Here is a 13,900-nt window from a genome sequence, read left to right on the forward strand (position 1 = left end):
AAGATGTGACTGAATCCCATTAAGGCTTTGATATAAACTGTAAAGGTTCTGGCTGGCAGGTGTGGAAGTCACCTTTCAGCGTCCCAAGACAAGCCTTGTGAGCTCCGTTGCATGTTAAACCTGCCACGACCAGTCTCTTTCTCGTCTCTCCTTGCCCTCTGTGTACACGGGGAAGTTTACAAACAAGAAGCATCCACTGATGAGCCATACTTACTTTCTCATTCCTTCATTGCTTCTTCGTGTATTAGCTGGCATTCTTTTGTAAACACAAGCTCCCTCCACCACCTTTTCAAAGGATTACTATGGCCTCATGATTTTTAAATATTTAATGTGTTATAGTCCATTCCACAACTATTCTTGTTGATGCTCATATTGTTCTAGCTCCTGTGTTCTTTTAAATCTCTTCATCAATGTTTCAGAAGTTCCTCACTTTCTGACACAATAAGATATTCCAAATTCACCTGTACTTTCTCTTCCCTAAACTTAGCTACTTATCAAGAGTCAGTCTTGCCCTGGCCAGTTTGGTTCAGCGGTTGGAGCGTCGGCCTGCGGTCCAGAGAGACCCGGGATCGGTTCCCGCTAAGGGCATGTACCTCGGTTGCAGTTTGTCCCCGGCCCTGGTTGGTCGTGCGGGTGGCAGCCACTCGATGTGTTCCTTTCACATCGATGTTTCTCTCTCTCTCTGTTCCTCTCTCTCCCTCCCACTCTATCTGAACAAAAAATGGAAAAATGTCCTCAGGTGAGGATAAAAAAAAAAAAAAAAAAAGAGTCAGTCTCCTTCCTTCCTTCCTTCCTTCCTTCCTTCCTTCCTTCCTTCCTTCCTTCCATCCATCTCTTTCCTTCTTTCTCCCTCCTTCCCTCCCTCCTTCCTTTCTTTCTTTTTTGTTGTCTTAAGTGGGGTTAGTGTTTAGACACCAGGATCTGGGTACTGGGAGAAAATTCTCCATGGCTCTCTCATGTCTCGGTACATCTTGTGAGTGACACAGTAACCGCCTTTGTTCTGCACTGTTTTCTCAAGGATGCTTGTGTAATGAACTGCCTTAGAAGACACAGACACTGTCTCCCTTCAGAGCAAAGGACAGGTTTGCTTACTGTACAGTATAACAAAAATACTGTCTCCCTTTGGGGCGGTGAATCTAAGACAGCCTTCCCATTTTACAAGATTCTGATTTTCCCTAGGAGCAGGTTCCTCTAACAGAACCCATTGTGTGTCCAGACGTCACCTGGCCCTTTTCATATTCCCTGTGGGATTGGAGCTGGGGAGTTGGTACAAATGCTGATACTCTGGTGACTGCTATTACTGAGAGTCATAAAGTCCTTGGTTGCTGACCCAGAAGTTCCTTGTGTTCTCTAGCTTTCATGAAACTATGTCAAGCGAGCTTATTAGGTTGCAAGCAGGATAAAATCTCAGACTCTTTACAGACACTGGGGACTAGCTGTGTTCACTGCTACTAGTGTGTCTTGCTTCTGTGCCTCCCTAGGGGAAAAACTGGGAAATACATATACTTTTTTTAAAAGAGCATGAGTGGACGTCTTAATATCTCTTATTACAAAACAATGTCATAAGGTTCTCCCTCTCCTTCCCCTAATCCATATTTACATCTTTCTCCTCCCACAGAGAGAACCTCAGGTCCTGAAATATCAATATATTCATTTCATTGCTTTTTCCTACAATTTATATAAATTAAGATTAGAATTATTATGCCAAGTTCACTACCAAAGACAAATCTTCTAAGTAGTTCTTTTTGTCCTCAGAGTATGTCACACTAAATATGCAATCAGATTACTGTATTACTTTAAAGATGCTTTCTCTTTTTCTGTGATTATGTTATCAACTGAATATATAGTTAGGTTCATTTGTTTATATTAAAATTCAACTTTAGCACTACATAATACTCAACGGTGTGCATGTTCAGTTGTTTACTCAACCAGGCTTCTGTAGATGGGCACTTAGATTATTCTTAGACTTTTTTGTTGATACTGTTGTAATAACCTGATTAGTAACTAACAGGAAAGGAGTAAAGGGGAGACTAGATAATATAGGCATGCCATCTATACAGGTTTGCCGGGAAGCTGCAGTCGAACATTCTCCAGGTCTATCCCTCACGGATCGATGGGGCAAAGGGTTGTACAAAGGCAGTTTAAATGCATGCCCAGTAAGATCTGGATGATGCTGGAAGACGCTTACCTGTCAGTCACACCTGGGAGCAGGGCATTGGCCAGAACAGGTGTGACCACTCCAAAGGTGAGACATCTGAGAAACAAGCTCCTGAACAAACGGAGTTCTCTCTCTTAGCCCTCTTGCTCTCTTGGGACTCCTGCTGCAGGGCCATGCTCCCCTGTTTTCACGTGGGACCCACACAGTGCACTGATGGACGTACCCAGCTTAATGCAGTGCTGGACTCAACTCCAGGGAACGCAGACTCTGGACACTGGCTCTGCATCCAGCTCTCTGAATTCCCAGCTACCCCTCTTCCAGGACTGGACTAAGGGAAATGGGACTTTGGAAACAGAGGAATATAACTCTGTGCAAATAAAAAAACTTATTCTTGCCCAGCCGGTGTGGCTCAGTGGATTTAGGGTCATCCCATGCACCAAGAGGTCAATGGTTCAATTCCTGGTCAGGGCACATGCTTGGGTTGTGGGCTCCATCCCCAGTGGGGGATGTACAGGAGGCAGCCATTCGATGGTTCTCTGTCATCCATGTTTCTCTCTCCCTCTCTTTCTAAAAAATCAATAAAAACATATTTATAAGCACATACACAGTTTTAGTGGATATTGACCATCCCCACCCAGGGGACTGCGCCATTTGCACTAGCACCTGAACAGTTTCAGAATGCCTGTATCACCATAGCTTCAAGGGCACATCGAAAGCTCCTGAATTTCTGCCAACACGAAACATAAGAAATAGCATCAATGTTTTGTGTTTCTCATATTAGAAGTGAAATTATGTGTCTTTTAATATGTTTAAGTGTATTTATTTATCTTTATTTATTTTAACTGTCTGCCCATTTTTCTATTGGAGTTTTGGTCTCTTTTCTGTCCCCCTTAATTATTAAAAATATTTTCCCTTACAGTTTTATTGAGGTATAATTGATGTACAATAAATTGCACATATTTAAAATATACAATTCGTGGAGCTTTACCATACGTTAATGTATAACGCACATACTAATCACCCCCAAAAGTCTGCTCAGGCCCTTTGTGACCCATCTCTTTCTTCTCCCTCACTGCCATCCCTAGTTTCTTCCTTGCTGTCTACAGATTTATTGTCCATTTATTTCCAGGATTCTCTGCTCTGCTGGTGGGGACATAGCTATTCCCAGGGCTGCATCCTCTCTGTCTGAGGATTGTTTCATCTGCTCCTTTTCTGTGGTCCTTTCTCTGGCCTCTGGAAGTTGTATCACACGCAGGTTCTCAGCAGTACTTAGCTGAAGACCCAAGGAGTCCTCCGCAGTCTCGAGTTCTCCAGCCGCTCAGCCCTCTGCTCTGCAGGCTCACTTCCCTCTTCGACTCTGCCCCACCTTGACTTCCCCACCCGCCAGCTCCTCAGCTCGCGGAGACAGCCGGCTTTGTTTGGGTTCCCTTGCCTTTGTTGTGGCCTGGAAACTCCCTCCAGGCAGCCAACTGGGGCCATCAAAGACGTGACTTCATTTGTTTTGCTTCTCTCAGGGTCCTGCCCTGTGCTGCCTGTGGTCCGGTGTCTGACAACCATTCTTTCTGTGTTTTGTCTGGTTTTTCAGTTGTTTGAGATGGAAGAGCAGCCTAGTCTCTGCTGCTCCACCAAGGCCATGGTCCCCATCAGGGACTCCCGCCGCCCCCCCCCCCTTAGCTTGTATTATTATTTTTTTATGTATTTCCTCCCACTTTGTCATGTATCCTTTTATTTTGCTTATGCTGTCTTTTTCTTCATGCTAAAGCCTTTTCTTTTTATGCAGATTAATATTTTCTTTTATTGCATCTGGATTTCAAGTCATTTTTTAGGAAGCTTTTTCCACACTCCGATTATAAAGGAATTTACCTATAATTTCCCACTACTTGTATGGTTTCTTGGTTTCCTTTTTTTTTTTTTAAACGTTTCCTTTTTTGATTTGATCTTTTATCCACTCGAAGTTTATTCTAGGGTATGGTGAGAAGTGTGGATCTAATTTTATCTTCTTCCACATGACTCTCCAGGACACCATTTATTTAAAATCTCGTTCTTTCCTCGTGGGTTGAGAGGCTACCTTTGTTACAGTGACAGAGGGGCTTCCACGTGCACTGGTGTCTGCTTCTGGAATCTGTGTTCTGTTCCCCTGTTCTACCATCACCAGCGATGCTCTTTCTGTTCGAGAGCTTCCTCTATATTTCAGTTTCTGCTCTCCTTATTGCTTTTGCTTTTCAGAGTTTCCTAGTTTATTTTTCTATTTTTTATTTTATTTTTTTACAAAACAAAACGTTTTCATTTGGTCCCTCCGGGCCTGCGTCTGGAAACACCCATGGATTCACCCTGCAGGGCTGGGGACCGACTGATAAAATAGTCTCTGCATCGGAAGAGCTGTGTATGCACAGGGTTAGAAATATTCACAGCTCGGAGGCAAAGGAAGAAATATGAAGGAAGGGGGGGGGTGCTCTTGGTTTGATGTTTCTCCAGGTGTCCAGGTGTCTGTGTGTCCTAATCACCTTTTCTTACAGGAACACACTCTTCCTACAAGGGTCAGTGCCCACCCTAACGATCCATTTTAACTTAATTATCTCTTTAAAAGTCCCATTTCAAATATATTCTTGGGGGTAGGGCTTCAACATACAAATTTGGGAGTACACAATTAAGCCCATGGCAGCCCATAAAATTTTTTCAGAGTTTTTTTTAACATTCCTGGAGATAATCATAATTTTTGTCTTTTTTACATAACTATAGTAAATTACAAGAATGGATTTCCTAATATTGAATTATTCTTACTTTACTAAGTAAATCTCATTTTATTACAATGTATTATTTCGTTAACATGGTTTTAAAATCTGCAAATATTTTATTTAGGATTTTTACATTAACATTCATAAGTAAGACTGGTCTGCTAATTTTTGGACTATGTTTCTCATGTGTAGATAGCAATACTATACCTGCTTTGTGAAAAGGATTAGGGAGTTTTGCTTCTTTTCCCATGCACTACAACAGTATATATGTCATTGGGATCTTTGATGTTTTCAATCTAATTTTCCTGTGAAATCATTTATGCTTAGTGCTCTCATGTAGGGGTAGTTTCTCAATAACTTTATTACTTTTTCTTTTTCTTATACATCTTTTTAAACACTCCTCTTTTACTGAGATCAATTTGATAATTACATTTTCCTGGGAAATTATTCAGTTCATCTAGGTTTCCACATTCATTTACAAAGTAATCTTTTATGACTTTAAAAATATCCTGTTTTAATGGTTATTTCTCTGTTATAATTTTATATTTTGTGGAAGCCTATTGACACTATTGTCACCCCTCATATGTTTGGTTTCAACTCTGTCCTTTGATGAAAACCTATTTTTGATTAGTGACATTATTTCATTCCTATAAACCATAACATTAAAATTGTGCCATAAATTAAAAACATATTTCTGTAAATTTTTGAAAAATTACCATGTATTCTATCTCACACCAAGATAACCAAACACTTTTCAGAGAGAAAAAAATATCAATTGAATGATGTTAATATAAGTAATAAACAACAATGTGAAAGTAAATAAATTAAGATTGTGCATAAAATGTAACATAATGAAGATTTCTCACATCTTCCAAAGGAGAGATGATTGATAGTAGGTGAAGGAGGAGGGGACAAGGGAGTGTTTCTTTGAAAAATGCATTGTTCTTTCTGCATGATCTTCTTCAGTTTTTTACTTTAAGGAAGCTCATGATTATTTTGTACTTAAAAAGAGAGTTATATGCCTGGCCGGTGTGGCTCAGTGGTTGAGTATGGACCCACGCACCAAGAGGTCACTGGTTCGATTTCTGATCAGGGCACATGCCCAGGTTGTGGGCCCAATCCCCAGTGAGGGGGCATGCAGGAGGCAGCCAATCGATGTTCTCTCTCATTGATGTTTCTATCTCTCCTTCTCCCTTCCTCTTGCTCTAAAATCAATAAAGAAAAAAATTAAATATTAAAAAAAAGTTATAGCAATTAAAAACACCTTCAGAATGAAAAAAAAAAAAGGTAAATACTACAGTGCTTTAAAACACCTGGAGAGCCCTGACCGGTTTACTCAGCGGTTAGAGCATCGGCCTGCGGTCCGGAGAGACCCGGGTTCAGTTCCCGCTAAGGGCACGTACCTTGGTTGCAGTTTGTCCCCGGCCCTGGTTGGTCGTGCGGGTGGCGGCCACTCGATGTGTCCCTTTCACGTCGATGTTTCTCTCTCGCGCTCTTCCTCTCCCTCCCACTCTATCTGTACAGAAAATGGAAAAGTGTCCTCGGGTGAGGATAAAAAAAAAACGAAAACAAAACAAAAACAAAAAACAAAAAACAAAAAAAACACCTGGAGATCACCCATGTGGACCACAGACTGCAGAGCGAAATCCTTTGGCATAGAATGGTCTGCTGAGCAAAATGTGTTGGATCATCCAATCGTGGAGCTAAATTCAGATTTGCTCCGTTAGAAACTTCCTGACCAGAAATGTATCTGGTGAATTGGTGACTGTTTTTCTAAAACTGTAACATTGAAATATCACTTTTTTCCCCAGTGAATTTAATTAGTATGTTTTGAGTGTAAATATAGCTGCACCAAGGGAAACTAAAAAGAATCTGAAAGGCAGCATAACTTTTCAAGAGATGTTATGGTAAAAAGTTACAAAAATCAAGGGTCATTATATGAATTGGGTCTGTATTTTTAATGCTATTCTTCTGATGAATAAGGAAAGCGAAGTAGTTTATTTTGGTAGGGATATTGATGATTCATTCGACATATTGCTCATTTAGACTACGAATGCTTCTCAGGCTAGTTATCACATCCTTTCAGACTTAAATTCATCCTTTCAAGTTTAAATCATCCTTGACTTATACTTCCCATGGTTCTTGGATAAAATTCAAATTTCTTAATTCGGTCAAAAGATCGTCCACCTTCTATTTTGCACTAATACCTCCACATCTTTTCTTTTTTTCTCTTTCCCCAGGGCCTCGTGTTTAGCTATGTGGAAATGTTTCGACCGTCGAGAATTTGACCTACTCTGTCTCACCCCTGCCTTTTTAAAAAATAGTAATTTTTCAAAATTTTCAGTTGACAGACAAGATTAGATTAGTTTCAGGTGTACAAACCAGTGATTAGATATTTACGTAACTTTCGAAGTGATCACGCCCTGGCCTTTTAGAAAGCTGTTTCTTCACCTGCACACCCTTCCTTTGGATTTCACCGCCTCCTGTCCCACTGAGGAGTGGCAGCTCACCTTTCCTCTGTGGGGAGTCTGCTCTGTCCCCTGGACGAGGTCAGTCGTTTCTTTGCTGTGTGCGCCCACGTTTCTCGGTGTTTCCTTAATTACAATAGCCTTGATTTTAATTGCTTGCTTCGTTGTATACGCCCAAGCTCCAAAGGCAATACAGTCCTCTTATTTATTCCTCGCTCTTCAACATGTAGTAAGTTCTCTGTACCTGTTTTTTGAATGGATGAAAGAATAAGTAGGTACACAAACTATTCCTTTAAATACAGTTGTCTCTGGGCATCTGCAGATTGGTTCTTGGACACACACACACACACACACACACACACACACACACACAAAGGGGGATTCCCAACTCCCTTAGGTCAATGTGGAATATTATTTGTACAGATCCTACGTACACCCTCCCGTATACTTTAAATTATCTGCAGACTACTTATAAAACCTAATACAATACAAACAGTTGTTACTCCGTATTGTTTACTGAATAGTGATAAGAAATAGAAGTCCGTACATGTTCACAAAAGACGCAAACCACCATCCATAGGCCTGACTACGTGGTGCATGTCAGCTAAAAGATGAAGTTTTTTGTTTTTTCCTTATTTCCGATTCCTAGTGGGTGGAATCCCCAGATGCGGAACCGGAACCGAGGACATGGACCCTGACAAGACGGAGGGCCGACTGAGTGTTCCTTTAAAGGTAGGTGAATCCTGTCATTTAAAAACATGATTTCTTTTTTGATACAGAACTGTATTTATTTGTATCTGTCTCTGTCTCCCTGCAATGAGAATGAAAGAATTCTGAGGCATAGGCACAGAATCAATAATGCCTCCCGGCCACCACAGTTTACTTGTAAGAAAGCACGTCTGCATTATAAAGTTAATTTAATCCTTTTGCTTCTATTTAGACTTGGCATAGAAAAGTTGTTAAAATATTCTATTTTATCCTTATAACCTAAAACCTGTTTTAAAGCAGTATCTTTCCCCTGGAGGAGGTATTTTGGATAAAACAGAATAACTGGGGAGCAAGTTGGAGGTTTGGGAGAGCATTGTCAGTAGTTGTTGATTTGTTTAAGGATTTACTATGGGATTTTAATGAGCTTAACTCTTTCCTTTGCAAGGACACACATGTTTAAGGAGGTATTATTTACAATTTTATTTTAGAGATTTAACAATATTGTTAGTCTTGGGGTTTTATTTTATTAATATTGCAGTTCAATCTAGTCTGTGGTATTTGGAAAAGATATCAGGTTTACAATGGTGACAAATATGGCACGAAAGCATGCAAATGATTTTAAAAGGAGTCTTAAGAGCTATGAAATAATTAATTAGGTTAAGCCTGTATTAAGAAAAAATAAATTCTTTCAGTGTTTTAAAAAGCAAAAGAGCTCCACCTGGTGTTGAACTAAGCTACTGAATAAATTCATTGGAGCATTTAGACTTGCTCATTTTCTAAGAATTGTAATTCATAATGCTTTTGACAATATTCTACTCTATTTATATTAATGCTATTGATATTGTTCCCAAATAATGTGAAATTCATTCTTTCATGAACTGATGCATTTCTGATAAAAACAGGCCTTCCCTTTAATGTTTAAAGGCTTTTAGAAAAGGCTCTCTCTGCAGTAAGAAGGCTGCTCACAGACCCAGGGCCCCAGCTGCCTTATTTATTTATTTATTTATTTATTTATTTATTTTCCTCACCCGAGGACATTTTTTTCCATTTTTTGTTCAGATAGAGTGGGAAGGAGATAGAGAAAGAGAGAGAGAGGGCCCCAGCTGCCTTATTTATTTATTTATTTATTTATTTATTTATTTTCCTCACCCGAGGACATTTTTTTCCATTTTTTGTTCAGATAGAGTGGGAAGGAGATAGAGAAAGAGAGAGAGAGAGAGAAACATCGACGTGAAAGGGACACATCGAGTGGCGGCCACCCGCACGACCAACCAGGGCCGGGGACAAACTGCAACCGAAGTACGTGCCCTTAGCGGGAACCGAACCCGGGTCTCTCTGGACCGCAGGTCGACGCTCTAACAGCTGAGCCAAAACGGCCAGGGCACCCAGCTGCCATTTTAAAACCCACCCACTCCTTGGTTTCACTCAGGCCACACCTCCCACCTCCCATTGGCTGCTCCTGCGGATGACTGAGCGCAGTGATACATTGAAGCTGACCAGAACCTGGGAGACAAGAGACTCCTCTGTTGGCCCACTTGGGCTCCCCTGCCCCTGGGGCTTTGCATACCTTTTTTATTTTTATTTTTATTTTTATTTTTATTTTTATTGCACAGCAGTATGGATGCATCCGTTCAGCCCTCTCTCAGTCTCTTGAATTAGATTTGCATGCAATCTTTCCCATCCCCCTCCCGATTTCTTTTTACACAGGCATTTCCTTTTCATAAGATCCTGTCGTGATACTTGCTTCTGAGAGATCCCAGGCTAACACAATATTTGTTCTGGAAGTTTTAGGGAAAATTTGGAAGAGAAGACACCTGTCTCATTTTCTGACATCTGGGTTGTCTAATGTATGGCTCTTATGCATTAAAATAGATTTTGAGATATTAAACTCAGGTCTGGGTCTCTCCTGCTGGGCTGATTAGTGCATGTGTGGAAAAGGGCATGCGCCTTGTGAGGCCACTGGGCTCTTTGATGCCCCGTGGACGCGGAGGCCTTCTAAATTAGCCTGCCACCTCGTTGCTTGCACCAGTCAATAGGGCAGCTAGGCAAGGGTGATATGAATCAAGGCAAATCCAACACCTCTTCTAAAATACACCTCCATGGATTTGTTGTTGTTAATCCTCACCCAAGGATATTTGTCCATTGATTTTTAGATAGAGTGGAAGGAAGGGAGGGAGGGAGAGAGAGAAAGAGAAACATCAGTGTGAGAGAGACGCATGGATTGGTTGCCTCCTGCACAACCCCTCCCAGGGCCAGGGGTGGAACCTGCAACCCAGGTATGTGTCCTTGACCGGGAATCGAACCCGTGACCCTTTAGTCCAAGGGCTGATGCTCTAACCTCTGAACCAAACTGACCAGGGTGATTATTTTTTAAATTCACAGAGGGAGGGACTTTAGTGTCATCTTTGTACACAGGGAATAAATTATATCCAGTATTACATTTCAGTATTAAGTGCTGGTGATTGAAATGCAAAGGCAGATTTGTTTGACTTTGTCATTGAAAAGGGACATACCTTATTGGAATATTCTGGAAAATAATCAATACTCTCAAGTGAAAGACACTTTGCAGTTCCTGATAAAAAGGCAGTGAGCACCAGTAATTTACAGCTCCTGAAACATGCCCAGGGGTTCTGAGTCAGGGCATGTTCTTGGTTTACTTCCGTTTCACTGATACTGACTCTAAGAGGTAATACGATGCTAGGAAAATGAACTTCACACTGCTGTGGTACTAGTGCAGAGTGGAAAGAACCACAGCCTGGAGATGGGATATCTGTATCTGAGTTGGTTTCACTACATGATAACTGTCTTTTAGCCTCAGTTTCCTTGTTTATAAGATGGGACTAAACATCTTTGACTCTTTACAGTCATTAGGTTTCAATGAAATAGTTCACATGAAAACATTGGGTGAACTAAAGCACACACCATATGGAGGGTACGTAAACAAAATCGACAAGTTGTGACAAGCTTGGACATCCACAGCTGCTGTGGGGGCTTCTGCTTCTCCTCCTAAGGAAACGCCGCCTTCGAGAGACCAGGCCCTGGGTGAGACCTGTCAGGCACTGGCGTTTGGTATCCTTGGTGTGTAAAGTGAAGTAAGGCAAGGCACACGGGAACACTGCAGGTGAATTGTGCTGCTTTACTGCTTTGTTGTCACCGTGGCATTACCAACAGGGGGACTTGAGCAGAGGCAGAGGATGCCCATGGAAATAGTGTTCTGTCTTCCAGAGACAGCAGCTCTGTATTTGTAACACGTGCCCGCAGACAGGACACGAGTGTGGCTTTGATGCTTTAAGAATGCATATTGCTTCTTTAAGGAGGACTCCCGTAATTACTGGAGTTTGGAGTTAGTTAGGAAGGGAGTAGTGCTAAAAGGTTGAAGGTGTGTTTCAGGGGTGTCAGCACTCAGAACAGCTCTAATTTCTATCCCCTTTGCATGTCCGTAACAATAATATCTATTGTTTAGGTAGGACAACACCTAAGCAAATGTCTTGCCACTCCATTTTGGGTAACACTTAAAACATTATTCACGTTCAGATTTTATTGTTCATGAGTTTACTTTTTAAATAGTTACGAAAATATCATTTACACATTCAGTTTTTGTCATTAAAACGGATATTCTAACAAGAAACACTAGAGGGCATTCATTGCTCTGTGAAAGGAATTTCTACACTATTTTTATACTTTCCAATGCAATTTGCTCATGTGCTTGAGAAATAAAATATGAAAAATTGCATTTTCTAAAATATGTCACTGAATACTCAAAAAATAAAAGCAAGAACAAAAAATAGATAAGTGGGCCATGGGGCACGAGTATACCCAATATATACTGAGGTTATAATGGAAAGAAATCCACAAGCAATTTTTAATGTGACTTCATTTCTCTTAAAATATGTCAACAAATATACAAAATATCAAAGTTTTAGAATTTCTAGTATAGATAGAAAAACAAACGTGGCATAGCCTCAGACCTCCATTGAAACGCACACCAAATTTCAAAATGCAAAAATAAATTATGATATGGAAGTGACATTGATGAGTTAAATCTATACATTACTCAGTATCATTTTCTTTAAAAATATCTCCAAAATTGCTTCACTTTTCTTTCCATTTTTAGTATTTCTTATTATACTTACTTCGCTGTCTATACAATTGAATTCATCTCTTTTATTGGGCACCTTCTCCATGTACATGGTATTGAGTTGTATATTGCAATTCTCAAGATAGTATGTGTATGTCACAGCAAAACGTGCCCAAATAAACGAGACTAAGCCCAAGTCCTCACGAACATTTACGGTAGAGGTGACTGAGGGAAGCAGCACTTTCTATTAGCCTCAATTTCTTTTGGATGGGTTTATTTTAGATGGTACATATGGCTAAATATTTATTTGCTTGATTGTGTACCACAATATGGAAACTCATACTAACAATTTTATAAATAGGTAACTTTATACAACCGCATGGCTTAACAAAAATTCAAGAAAACAGTTTCTTAGCAGTTTTACCCCCAATCTTTGTGTATTTATATGTGAAAAAAAAATATATATATATTTTTTTATCCTCACCCGAGGACATTTTTCCATTTTTTGTTCAGATAGAGTGGGAGGGACAGAGAGGAACAGAGAGAGAGAGAAACATCGATGTGAAAGGAACACATCGAGTAGCTGCCACCCGCACGACCGACCAGGGCCGGGGACAAACTGCAACCGAGGTACGCGCCCTTAGCGGGAACTGAACCTGGGTCTCTCAGGACCGCAGGCCGACGCTCCAACCGCTGAGCCAACCAGCCAGGGCTGAAAAAATATTTTTAATCCAAATGTCATAAACATAAATCTTAACATATAGGGCTCATTTTTTCAGATTAAGAAAGAATCTAATGAAAGTTAAATAAATTGAAATAATATGCATGAAATCCTTTTAAAAGTATAAAGTAGTGTTTAACTGAAAGAAGTTATTTCGGGGTTTGAATTCTGACTTTGATATTTACAAGTTCAGGATTGTCATCTGTGAAAATGGGGGTGACAGCTCATTTTGTGACTCCTCCCTCCTTTTTTCTTCGGTCCTTTCCTGAAAAATGACAATCTAGTTGATGGATAGTGTCTAGGTATATCACCTGAGGAACGAGAAAGATAAAAGCAAGGAAAAATTTTGTCAAATAAGGGAAAATGATAGAACTCTGACAATGATTTTTTCCCATTGTAATATAATACTACCAACCTAAAAGATAAGAAAATTACAAAGGGACATTTGCATCTCTTTTAAGTCACTAACGTTACAATATCGAGGTTGTCAAATTTCTGTGTGTGGGTCGTCTGTTTTACAGATTATTCCAACATGGTCTGGAACTGCCATTGGCTTCTTCCAGTCAGTGCTGTTTCCATTCCGTGTCCTTGTTATAAATTCGTGCGGGATAAGGAAATGCAGAACTAGATTAGGTTAAATATAATTAGAAAGATATATCAGTTAGCATTCCAAAGGAAACATGCATGACTTTTGGATTATTCACTCTTTCCCCTGCCTTTAGTGTAGAAAATTAGGAAGTTTAACTAATAAATTTGCCCCCCCCCCCTTTTTTAGTATGGAATTCTCTCAGCAGAGCACTGTTTTTATAAACAATAGCTCTGTTTTAGAGTCAGTGCTTTTGTTCAAATATTATAGATGTGGGATTATTATTGGTGTGGGATAGAGGAGTGTATTCTGAGAGATGGCTGGTAGAGACATCAGAATCCAAACAAGCATATTTCCTTCCTTCCTTCCTTCCTTCCTTCCTTCCTTCCTTCCTTCCTTCCTTCCTTCCTTCCCTCCCTCTCTCTCTTTCTTTCTTTCATTTTTAA

The sequence above is a fragment of the Molossus molossus genome, unplaced genomic scaffold, assembly GCF_014108415.1.
Source record: "Molossus molossus isolate mMolMol1 unplaced genomic scaffold, mMolMol1.p scaffold_m16_p_4, whole genome shotgun sequence".
Taxonomy (NCBI): domain Eukaryota; kingdom Metazoa; phylum Chordata; class Mammalia; order Chiroptera; family Molossidae; genus Molossus; species Molossus molossus.